General features: G+C 32.9%; 1 protein-coding gene across 2 annotated transcripts in view; it reads right to left on the reverse strand.

Annotated features, from left to right (window-relative positions):
* The window catches only part of LOC108743607 (innexin shaking-B-like), a 37,113-nt gene extending 31,865 nt beyond the window's left edge, over window positions 1-5,248 (reverse strand). For both annotated transcript variants that reach the window (XM_018479198.1, XM_018479189.1), the window contains exon 1: window positions 5,045-5,248. The gene's annotated coding sequence lies outside the window, so the exon portion shown is untranslated. The remainder of the gene's footprint in view (window positions 1-5,044) is intronic.
* Between the last annotated feature and the right edge of the window lie 8,012 nt (window positions 5,249-13,260).

Genomic DNA, 13,260 nt, shown 5'->3' on the forward strand with positions numbered 1-13,260 from the left:
GTACCCCTACAATAAATACAATTTCAATAGCATTAACAATAAGTCGGAGTTTATTTAAAAGGAGTTCATATTTAGGTTACCACACGCAAATGTAAGCTTGGAATTAGACAAGGACGCTATTTGAAGATCTGCAGACGGGTGACTGATGGGATAATGTAAATTCAAAAGTTTAGAGTCAGGAATAGTACTACCTAGGTACATTTTTGTATTAATTTTAGCATTGCCATTGCATTAAATAGCTTGAACAGAATACAAGGCCTTTTAAACAATACTAAAAGTAAAAATAAAGCAGTTAAAGACGTATGTGTATGAAGATGTAAAGCATAGTGGTAGTTGTATTCGTACGTTGAGTCCATAAAAATTTTATAGTCCATTACTAAACGTACAATTCGACTACTATTAAATTTTTTTTAAAATTGTAAACATTATAACGGAACTGTTGCTGATTTTAGTTTGTTGGTTACACGAAGAGAAAAAGTTTGTGGCATTTTTATATTCACTTTGTAGATAGTAAGCGTTCGAAATGTGGTGTTGCATGTGAATAATGAGGATGCCGTGGATAAAGAAGGTTAGAAATGAGGAGATATTAGAAAGAGTAGAAGAACAGGGGGCGCTATGGAATACAATATGAAATTAGGCGAGATAGGTTGGTAGGATACCTTCTTAGGCATGAATACGCTACTTGGGGACATATTAGAAGCAAAAATAGGAGTTAAGTGGAGTAGATGTAAATAGTTAGGTCTAGGGAAATGCTAAGATCAGCTAATAGGAAAGAGTACGTCCAATCAGTCTTATAGGACCGACGTTTTTATAATAATGATAGGACATAGTGGATGATTACGACTATATTTAATAAAACGACTAAAATCACAAATGTCGTCCACATCAAATCAAATTCTCTTTGAACTAGCGAATAGAAACGAATGGAACCTATACTGCCTTGGTATATACTGAGCCAGTTTTCCGCGCCTCGGTTATCAGTACCAATAAGTAGCAGGTAGTAACACGTTTGGGATTTTTAAATCCCAGGAGGACCTAAAATGTATTCAGAAAATCCCTCCGAAATTGAGATAATGTTTTCATTTCCCAATACAGTCTTTTAAAGATACAAATCGTTCCAATATCTGAACTAACAATAAGTTGAAGTAACTAACCAATGAGAGAGGATTTTAAGATTATTCTTCTGATTGGAATGAAAGGTGGGTGGACTAAATATCCTTGCTGCTTTTACTTATTTCTCAGCAGGGTAAACAGAGTATATAATGAACAGCAAACATGACCTAAAAGAATTGAGATCCCTACAAGAAGATATCAAATAGGAGCCAATTTTAGAGACCAAGGAAGTATTCTTATCTTTATTACATATAAAGTTAAATATAATGAAACAATTCGTGAAGTTTCTTAATCAATATTCGAATGCTTTCCAGTATTTGAAGATTTTTTTTTCGAAATTATCCTAAGATAACGTGAAAGTGGGCATATTCGTCGGACTAAAAATTAAGAAAATAATGATAGTGACAAATTCATGCAATTACTTAATATTTACGAAACTGTTATGAAGTTGAAGTTCATGGATTTTGCAGACTACAACAGATCAGAGAATTATAAAACGTGGTTTGAGAATATCCTTTAAAGTGCGTACATGCTACATGCTTACTTGGATTAACTCAAAAATGATGTGGGTGCTTAATTAGATGAACAAGGGGAACTTTTCCCCGAAGATGTGATGGATTTTTGAACTTTGCCAATTAATTATTTCAGATTAATTAGTTGTCATTGATTATTATTCTTTAAGAAAAGTGATTTAAATACAAAACTGAAGTTTACTTAACTGTTATTTAAAGTAATTCTTTTGCGAAGATGGATATTATCTGAAATATCGTTGTAGTTTTTACAAAAGTAAATTTTTACCCTTTAAAACCCTTTTTTCTTAAATTAGTTAGTTGAAGAATCAGAATTTGGTATCTACAACTCTGAATCAAAATTCGTTTTACCGGGGTGAGGGTAATTATAATTTCATGATATCATTATTATCAACATGACATATTTTCTCGACGATATAATAAAATGAAGATTGAGGATGATCAAGTTCTCAGCTTTCCTCTTCCTTTTATTTTCGTGCAAATGGTAGAGTTATTACTGAGTTACAGAAAGCTCAAGTGCTATAAGCAATTTACCAGCCGACAGAGACTTCTGTGTAGTGGCGGATTAAGTAAACTTTGCTATTACCCGCGCTATTTAGATACGGAAACGAAGTTTCAGTTTCGAAATCAAACATAAATAACGTTTTAGTAGACAGTTTAGATCGGAAGAAGAAGCCAAGTTTTTCCTTTTGTAAATCTTAGAACAGAAAGCTGTTTATTATATATTGCATCAGCTGCGACTTTTACTTTCAAAATTTATAGGGTACAAGTACGTAGTTACTGTATAAAAAAAGATAATTGAAGTTATTTACTATTTTTTTTTGGCGTTCAGCAATGTAGAAAGGAATGCCCATCAACTTAATATATCTGAAATCTACCTTACAATACTTGTTTATGGTTACGGTAATAAGTATGCTAGATTAAATTAGTGTGTTATACATCGTTTACTTTCTGAAGCGATGTGACCTTCAGTTTGACCGGCGCAAAGTAGAAAAGAACAGCACTAGGCCAGAAAAGGAAGGAGACAACTCTCGGCCAAACTCTTAACCGGTGAGGAGCGTATAATCCGTACAGTACTGCACGGAAAAATTGACCATTNGCTGGCAGTGTTAACTATTAATTTTTAACAATATTTGTGATACATTATTAAGCGAGTAATGTTTGTACGTGGCTTTACCGAGTAAAAATTATTCTTTCAAGTTTCACTCTACTGAATTACGACAAAACTATACTTCGTTTAGTTTCTGTTGCGATGTGACCTTCAGTTTGACCGGCGCAAAGTAGAAAAGAACAGCACTAGGCCAGAAAAGAAAGGAGACAACTCTCGGCAAACTCATAATCGGTGAAGAGCCTATAATCCGTGCAGTACTGAACGGAAAAATTGACCATTTTATCCACTACAATTGCATTGCTCAAATGTGCTCTTATTGGTACCATTTACTACTGAAAATATCAATGAGATGTTTATTTATATTTGATGTCATACTAAAGGCTTTAACGCTTGTTTCCGACTCGCACTACTATTCATAATTTAACAAAACTTTTGGCAGGTACTGTATGAAAAAGTATGTTTAATGAACAAGAGTCGAGAATATAATGAGCTTTTTTCTCCCTACCTACGATTTTGCTAGCGCGCATCCAAGACATTAGATGGGCTCTACGAGAGTAAAATCTCAAGGCCATGAAACGACACGTTTTGCAACGTTTTGTCTCGCGAAAGCGCTAGGCTATGAGAATAGAAAAGCGCACATACGCATATCGGTATTACAGTGAGCTGTTAGTGATCAGCATCTCATATATAATAGTATACATAATCTATATTCACCATACTATAGTGCTAAATTAATTTTTTGGTTATATCTGTGCAGTTATATTACACTAACTATATTACAGTAACTGTTTATTTAACAACAATTAACATTTATTTACGAGTGAGTATTGTTATGTATTAATTCTAATTCCTTGTAGTTATTGATAGTTTACGGTTTCTTAAGCACTTGGAAAAATAAACGAAAGCGAAAAAAATTTGACCATTTTTTTGTTATTGAATTACATAAAAACGTATTAAAGTAATACTCCTTAGCGGGACTAAAGATAAAATATGTTGGAAAACATAAATCCTGAAAATTCTCGTTCTCTCTCTTTCTTTCACCAATCATTACTTATTTGTTATAAAGATATAGAGATCGCAAACAGTTTCATTTCTTTTACGTGTACTGAGTTGCACGTGTTGTTTTTTTTTATTTTATAGTCCTTTTTGGTATTATTACTTAGTCAGCAAAACCCAAGCACTCTCTCTTGGCCACCATTTTGAAAAATGGGATTGCTCATGCTTGTCTTAAAGAAACAACGACTTTCAGACAATGATGAAGACGTTGTTTGTATCATTTATTGAAGCTATGACGAAAAAAGGCTACCAAGAAGAAGCTGACTCTTAGCTTTTAGACTAAAAAGTCATATCAAAGGCAAAAAATTATTAGAAGGTTTTCATATTAGTCAAGTTATCGGAAAAAGTAAAAAGATGATTTTCGACAATTGATGAGTTCTGTTAAACGTGGAACTCTTGGTTCAATTAGCTTCGCATAAATTTCTTTAATTCATTAAATAAAATTTTTGCAGTAACGGTCGAAAAATAGTATCTAAGTGTTGTTAGTCTAAAACCAATCCATGATCCATTCGAAAACCAAATAAACGCAAAGAAGGTTACAACATAGAATCTTTGCTTCAAAAATCTCATATTAATTTCCTTATTTTTAATAGCGTTAAACAAGTATTTTGTGCTTTATAAAAATTGTTCATAAAGATCAATTCAGTTTACTTAGCTCATGTCTTATGACAGCTCTAAGTGTTTATTAGACAGGAGTCCTAGTCAGTTGTATCCTGTTGGTTAGGTAAGTTAGGTAATGCCTATTAATGATAAAAGAATGTAATTTGTTTGAAAATAAGGGTTATTATTTTACTTTGATGGAAGTTTCGTCAATCCCTCCAAGGTTACAGTAATGTCTAATTATTCATAAAGATATGCGCCTAATTTTTGAAGAAAGCAGAAATTTGGAAAGTACCTAATTTTGGTATTTGACTTATAATTAGGGAAAATTATTTATAATGCAGGACTTGTTGAATTTTTCACTTATAATTTTCAAAAAGTACATCTCAACATTGTTTATAACGCCAGAATTTCCGAAATTTACGTTACAATCATACGTTACATAAGGAATTCGAATTTTCATTAATACAGCATTTTATTACATTCTTCTTCATAGAGACATGCTTTATAATATGTATAGAATTGAAATCAATTTTGTTTGACACACAATCTTCAAAAGTGCGTGATTATGAAAATAAATGACGAGTTTTGTTGATAAATGCGATTAAAAGCGTTTGAAGAGATAGATATTTACCTGAAACGTATTGAAATTTAAAATTTGTGTTAAAACCATTTCACCAACAAACTTATCCGAAAACACCAGAGCACTAGGCATGACATCCACAACATTACTGATGAGAACAGCTTGGAAAACCACTCATCGGATGTTCTGTGTTTATATGCCACCAGAATTCGTATCATTACAACCGTATTGTATTGTATTTCCGAGTTAAATTTAGTTTTTATGTGAAGAATGATGACCGAAAATTAAGAGGTATAAAAATAAAAGCGCACACATATAAAGTGCGAATACATATCTATGTGTATATAGGTTTATATGCAAAGTTTATCGTTGGGAAAGCGAAAGAGGTGTAATAAAAGTTTGAAATGCCCTCTTCGACTGCCTCCTCCAATGGATGTACATTGAGATAAATAATGAAGAGGATGATATCCGGTAAAACGCTTACCTCAATGTTATTCTGTTTACAAATGTTTTACTACATGTGTTATAGTTTATACCGCTTATAATGTAGGTGCGCGTATGCCAGACAGAAAACGTTGAAAACCACGTAACATATTGGGCTATTGAAAACAATTTCAAAGCCACCTCGCTGTTGAAGTTTCAGGAAACAACTACGCATGTTATTCATTTCAAGTGGCTTCTATTTTCTATTTTTAAGGTTATTTTAAAAATAAAAATTTCTATTTTTAATTTTTAAAATACTAAATGCAAATTTGGCAGTGACAGTTTGTCCATTATAGCTGAAAACGTGCAGAACGTAAATTTTTAAGATTGCATGTAGATCAATTATTTAACAACGTATATTCTCGAGATAAAAATGTTCAGTCTCTCAGAGTCTCTGAAAGCGAGACTCGAGTCTCCGTCTCTCATCGAGTCTCTCTGGTGTCGCTGAGAGAGACTGTCGAGAGACTGTCAAAAAAACCGTTTAGCGTCTCTGAACGAGAGACTCGAGTCGCTCATAGAGAGATCCTCATTTCGTATCCAGTCTCTGAACGAGAGACTCGAATCTCTGAACGAGAGACTCGAATCTCTCAATAAGTGGTGTCTCGATAGACATGGTTAAAATTTTCTAAGTTCAACATATTTCAGAGATCCCAGTCTTTCTACGAGAGACTCGAGTCTCTCAATTTTTCAGTTTTATTCATTCAGTCTCTCTGTGAGAGACTCGAATCTCTGAATTAACAATTTTATCGTTCGAGTCTCTCATACAGAGACTGTGAGAGATCCATAAAAACACCTAGGCAATAACTGAGAGACTGTGAGAGACGCTCTCAGAGACGCTGAAAGACTCTGAAAGACTCTGAGAGACAGAAATTTAGTCGTGATTTACATCTGCTTTACTTCAGTGAAGTAAAAAATGATGTAACCCTCGTGTTTGATAAAGCAAAGTGAAGTTAGGAACACTACCCTGACAGCTGTCATTTAACAACATTTACATTTAAAATTCACTGAATCATTGTTACATTGCACATAGAACATTTTCTGTTTTTTATTCTGAAAAATTAGTTTTACGATTGTCGTTTATATTCCCCGCTGTTTAGTTAAATACCACACTTTTCTATTTTTTAATTGATGCATTCAATATCTCCTGATGCTAACTTCAGTCAATACTGATCCGATTATTTCGTACAGCCATCTTGATCTTAAAACTATAATTGTATTCATTCCCGAATTTATGGCTTAAAATTAGTTCATATTATAATAGTAATAAATTAAACATGTGCTTAAGTGCTTCAGATGTTTTTATTGAAACTCTATAGTATATGTCGACGTCTTAAGTCTTTATATTACCTGCAACATATACAGAAATGCAATAAAAACCTCTGGAATACTAAAAAGCAATATCTTTTCTTTTTCTTTAATTATTTATTTATCTAAAAATGTTTCATAATATTCCATCCTCTTTATCAATAGTAATTTTTAATAATTATCTTTAAATGTTTTACCTTCTCTCAGCTCATGATGATTACGTAAGGTAACTCTTATCACAAAATCTATAAACTTCAAAGTAATTATTTTCACTGTAAAGTTCAAAGCAATGCGATGCACTTCAACGTGAAAGGCGGATTATGCCAGTGGGTTCTTTAATGGTGCGAAATCTACTACTACCATTAAAGGTATTAAATGCTTCATAAGCATGTGTAACTAACCACAAAAGGGTTAAAGGAATCGATACAAGATAATAGGCTTAAGAAAACTTTATGTAGGTCGACAGTGATTTATGCACATTCTCCTTAGAAGGTCAAGATAAAGACCCTCAAGGGAATGTCAGCGCCATTCTGATTGGCCAGCCAGAAACATTGAGATCGTTAATTGGGCTGTCTATAAGCGACTTTTGGTCTGGAATCGTTTTATAATTAATACTACTCAAAAAAAAATTAGTTATAATATTTGGCCAATAAAATATTTTAGGTGTAAAACTGGAGTCGTCATCGTTATTGAGTTGTCAGTCACAGTTAATCATATTTCCCTTTTCCTCTGCCCAGCTCCCCTTCACCCTGACCTGTTTCTGTTACTAATATGTCTTTAATGTCATGTCTTAGATGTTGTCCTCCATCCTACCTTTGTTTCAAACGGAACTTCTTTTAATACTTTTAGATGTCTGACATGAGGAGCTATTAGAAACAGTAGGATAAATGGAAGTTAATAAGGGATAGACGAGATGGGTTGGTAGGACACCTTTTCAAGCATGAAGGTCTAGTCAGAGACATATTGGAGGTAGAAAAGAGTGTTAGGAGGGATAGAGGTAGACCTAGTTTTAGGGAAATGCGAAGATTAGCTCAGGATAGGAAAGAGTGGAGGTGCGTGTCCAACTGACGACCTTATGATGATGATAAAGATAGACTGGTAGGACCCCTAGAGGTAGATACATATAAGAAGCAGGAACAGGAGTTAAAAGAGGTAATTATTGTTTGCAAATAGTTAAAGATGTTGGTTGCTCTAGTTTTAGAGAAATAAGAATTTCGGCTGAAGATCAATTGCTATTAGTTCCAGAAATTACTTCAAACGACATTTTCTGGTAGCTATGGACATTTTGGGATTCCCAGGGTTCACTTTTGATAAAATACGCGATGCGGGCTAAGGGTTGTATAATACAAGCATTAAAAGGAATTACAGAAAAACAGACTCATTATATTAAATGTTATCCATAGCATCAAATTGGATTGGGGATGCTGCGTCACTACATTTCAGTGTTCGTAAACCTTAGAAAATTGAAAAAAGAATGCTACAAATATGTAACTCGAGTCAATTTGTAACGAAACTATAAGGGATTTAGGATAAGGATTAGTTTTTGCTTAAATGACTGAATTTGCCGTAGAAACGGTAGAATTTGTTAGGTAACTTGTAATAATCTCAATTTTGACATGTGTTTTTAAAAATTATTTCAAGTTTCTTAATTATTACAATCAAATTTGTAATACCAACTAAAATACCCAGTAAATTTATTTCTGCTGGGATTTTATTTTTACAAATTCGGGTCCAAATTGTAATTTTTATTATTTTTGTTTACGAAACAACGAGTTAGTGGGTTAAATTGTAAATATCGTTTTAATATTTAGGTTAATTTTCCTTTTGCATTTTCTCTGTGAATTATTGTTACGTGGGTGAGTGACCATGGAAGTGACTTTCGTCCAAATATGCTGCTACAAGAGCCAGTAACTTTCAAGAAATGTAAAGTTCAGAAAATAAGAAATTAACTATTTTATTTTTATTTTAAAACAGTCAGCACTTGATCACTATAATGAATCCTGGACTTTTTCGTAATTTGTAGTTTTTAACTGCTAAAACTAAAATCTTAATGGTACATATGGATCAATGCTTACTCGTCTTCATTTAACTACTACTAAGTTAGAAAGTTATAAAAATTCCTCTGCCTATTTTCACCCTTTTCAAATTCTGCAGATGTAGATCATATTTATTCAATTATTTTCAGAAAGCTTATTATACCGTATAATATACATGTAAACCCTCAAGGTTTCTCAATTAAAAATCATATTTATATAAAATTGTATAAGTTTTTCAATGTTATGGACTAAGGTTTCATTTAATTTAATCTGGTTTGTGATTCTTTAAAGGTACGTAGGTACGTGCATTAAACGAAAATATTTCCCAACATGAAATCTATTGCGACAAACACATGCAGTATAGTTAGTAAACGGTAGTATATTTATGGCAGATATACCTATAACAAAATTCATTGCAAGTTAACCGAGTATAGTTAATATATAGTTGAAAACAATGTGGTGGTTTCCCTTTTCTGTCGACTTACTAACTATCAAGACAGTACATTGTCGATTTTGACAATGATTTGTTATATTTTTGTCATATTTATAAAAACTTTTTTGCAAATAGTATATTTTCCTTTGCTTGATGCAGTTGATAGAGATACGTCCTAGAGAAAAGGATTCTCCCCTCCTGTTAGTGATAGTTCGGTTTCGCGACGTTAAATGATAATAAGGGCTCTAATTATTTATTGCTTCCTTTATTTAGATATTAGATTTTACACGCGGCTTCGCTTGCGATGATGTCCTAAATACGTGTTAAAAATCATTGGCGACCACATAAAACTAATTCCTTGGAAACAGCATATTTTTTTCTAGATAGAAGGTACCATATGTTCTTTTCTGTACACCTGACAAGTTTTCTCTAATCAACGACATAGAACTAATTTTTTTCTATCCCCCGGGAACAATATTTTTTCTGGTTAAAAAGTATCCTATGTTCTTTCTTGTTCCCCTGACAATGTGTGTACAAAATTTCTTGATGATAGGTTGAGTAGAAGTTAAGGCGTGAAATCGACCACATAGAACTATTTTTTTCTATCCCATGGGAACAATATTTTTTTTGAATAAAAGGTACCATATGTGCTATTCTATACCCTGACAATGTGTACAAAATTTTATGTTGATCGGTTAAGTAGTTAAGGCCTTAAAAGCTGACAAACAAACTCACATTCACATTGATAATATCAGTTACGATATCTACCATTTTTTATTAAGTTTTTGTGGTTCTATTCTATCCACTGTACAATTATTAAAAACGGCGAGATTTGCCCTTTATTTTCCAAACTGTTTTACGCTGGTCGATGGCTATCTTCTACGCCAACGTTTCGCTACTCCTGGGCGACAGCATCCTCAATGCCAACTAATCTGGTTGCTTTGATACAATAGTCGCAATTTAGAATGCTGCCAGCCAGAAGCTTTCAATCACTGCAACACAAACTGAAAAGTAAATTATAAAAACTTCTACTAAATGCTATCGGTTTTACTCTCATATGTTGGGTTGACCAATTAAGATACGGCTTAGACATTTTTACAAAATTTTACTTATTTAAGTGATTCTTTTCAGCTACGAGGAGCTCGAGCCATATTAGATTTCAGTTGTTACCGTTTTCATATTCACATTGCTGGTGCAATTTGCATACATAATTCATAGTACGAGCACATATGCACTAACCACTTTTGTTTGCTTTGCTAATTGTGGTATGCGACATTTTGGAGATTATTCATATTCAAATGCGATTTTTCATTTCGCAATTTACCCTCATGTTGCCAGCAATATATAATAGGCAATTTACTACGTCTTAGTTTTCGAACCTACTGTATGAAACGCAGTGTTGATAAAAATGTCTACTTGGTTTTTCTGATTTCTTTTAAATTCCTCAACTTGATGAACTCATTATATGTTTGTTTGTTTGTCTGTCATATTTGCGTTATATTTGTATCAAAAATTCGCCTTCATTAAAAGCTTAGTAACTAAAATAAGGCAAAACCTGTTGTCGGGCCTTATTGCTAACCTTTTTATTATATATATGTATATTTTATTTATGTTAAGCGCCTAAAACGACAGAAACCTAACAGTTCTAATGGAGAAAAGAAATTGAAGTTACTATTTTATAAAACTGATAAACAAAGACTTTAAGAACACTAGATTTTGATGCAGCCAATTAAAATACCTATTATATTTATTACAAACTGAAATACTTATATTGATACCACTTTCCCGATAAGAAGGAACTTACTTTGTAGCCAAAACCCCAAAATTCAAATTTGTTGATCTTTTTTAAGAATTAAATAGTTTTAGTGAACTCTATTCGTTTTCTTAAAATTAAAGAATTTGCTAGAATTGCACTGGTGTAATATTTAAATCCGAGTTTGCTTCAAAAATATAATTAAAATCTTAGTTTTTGTTAATAAGCAAGCATTTTTAAAAAAGTCCTACTGTATCATGGAATGACAATTGAAAAGTAGTTTTTAAAATGTTAAAACATTAACAATTTAAAAAATTTATCTAACAAATGCATTGTTTTTCAATAATTAAATACGTATTACCTTTATTTATTTCTAGTAAAAGAACATATAGTTTATACAAATTAAAACTCTTCTTTAAATAATATTGGCGAAAGCACCAGGCACATTTTTAATTTTTAACAAAAGGAAACATATATGCGTTGGGATCATTTGTAAGTAGACCCGAAATGGTTGCAATATTCTATTAATATTATAACATAATATTTTTTTTGACAAAATGCTAGAAAACACTAGATTTTTCTAGGCTATAAGAAGTACTTAGATAAGTATCAATTACAAAGGCCAAAATTTCCTTACCAGTACTATGTTAGTATCATGCTGTGGGCACCGAACTTGTCCAAATAATTTCGAAAATTGTGTCACTTTTTCCAAAAAGGTGTAATGATATCTACTCACTTAATAATCAGCCCTCCGTACGATATGGAAGGAAGACGCGTTGTTAGGAAGTTTTTAAGGGCATCATCCCCTCATATTTTTAGCGCAGATCGGTTGGATACATGTCATGTGCAGTATCAGTATTCTTCTGAAGTGGACATTGAAAAAAGTCTATTAGCACGACAGTTATCTTTCCTCCCTGCCATTCAACGTTAAAACTGCAATTCAGCGATTTATTTTAGCTACCGAAGGACGAAAGTCCTTAACGATATTATTCACCACACCTTTAGGATACACTAATGATACTTGGTCTCCCCTATCTAGCTAAAAAGTTTTAAAGTTGCGGTCACATAGAGTGTGTCTTCTCTAACAAGTTTCTTAACCCCTTTATTCCATCATTAGTACAATAGAACACAGATATAAAAACTAATGTTCAATTCAAACTGAATTTGCATATAGAATCCGAAACTGAAACCGTATCCGAAGCACAGTTTCAAATCTAATTCAAAATCTCTCTTCGAAAAATAAAATGGAATGGTCCATCGAGCCGGTTAAAATTTAAACTGTCTTGTGTACGTGTGTGAAAATTTGATAAGGAAAATCGATATCCTATAATACGTAATTGATCACGTTTGAGGTCTCATTATAGGTCATTATTTGGATAATTTCGCTGGTTGATGTACCCACACAACCAGCCAGTCGTGCCCATGTTCCGGGCTCCAATTCGACCTACAACGTTCGTATTTTTTAGCACTCATTTATTATCTTTAATTAACAAGCAACCACTTAAGACTGAATTAAATTTTGGTTTGATATTTGTCTAAATGATAAATTAGGCTTAGAATTTGATTAAGGATCGGCGGTAAATAAAAGCAACTACTCTGAGGATAAAAAGTCTAAATTGAATGATGTGGGTATTCGATAAATAACAAATTTTTTTTTATGCTTGTGATAATTCTGATTCAATAAAAGAATATAAATAAGCCACAAATGGTCACATACCCGGTATGTGAAAAACTGGAACTTCTGAAAATGGACAGCCTAAGCAACGAATGAAGGATGACTAGATGCACTAGATAAAACTAAAAAAGTTTTTGCGTATAAATCATGTCAAGAAGGAATAAAAGAGTGGATCTTCTAAAGAAAATTGAATAAGTGAGACCGGTTCTGAATAGCATAAATTTTGTTTTCAATCGTTTCGTCGATAAATATACAAAACTGGCTAGAAGTACATACCGTATGTCCTGTAATTAGGGAACGCGGGACCTCGGGGTTATCCCGGAAACTGAATTGAATTAGGACCCGAACTTAGTCTTTAGGAAACCACTACCCCAAATGATAAATGAACAAAGAGGTAGACTTGGACTGATGGGCTGTGGTCGAAAAGGACTTGTAGATCCAAAAGTTTGGACTGCAACTTCAGTGGGAAGTTTGCTTCTTAGGTTGAGGGTTGCTACTGAGACTCCGAGGTACAATATAAAGATAGGACACGAAAAATTAGGAGTGGCTAATTTTTCGGTATCTAGGACCGAGCGGCATGGC

Source organism: Agrilus planipennis, unplaced genomic scaffold (assembly GCF_000699045.2).
Source record: "Agrilus planipennis isolate EAB-ADULT unplaced genomic scaffold, Apla_2.0 scaffold19, whole genome shotgun sequence".
Taxonomy (NCBI): domain Eukaryota; kingdom Metazoa; phylum Arthropoda; class Insecta; order Coleoptera; family Buprestidae; genus Agrilus; species Agrilus planipennis.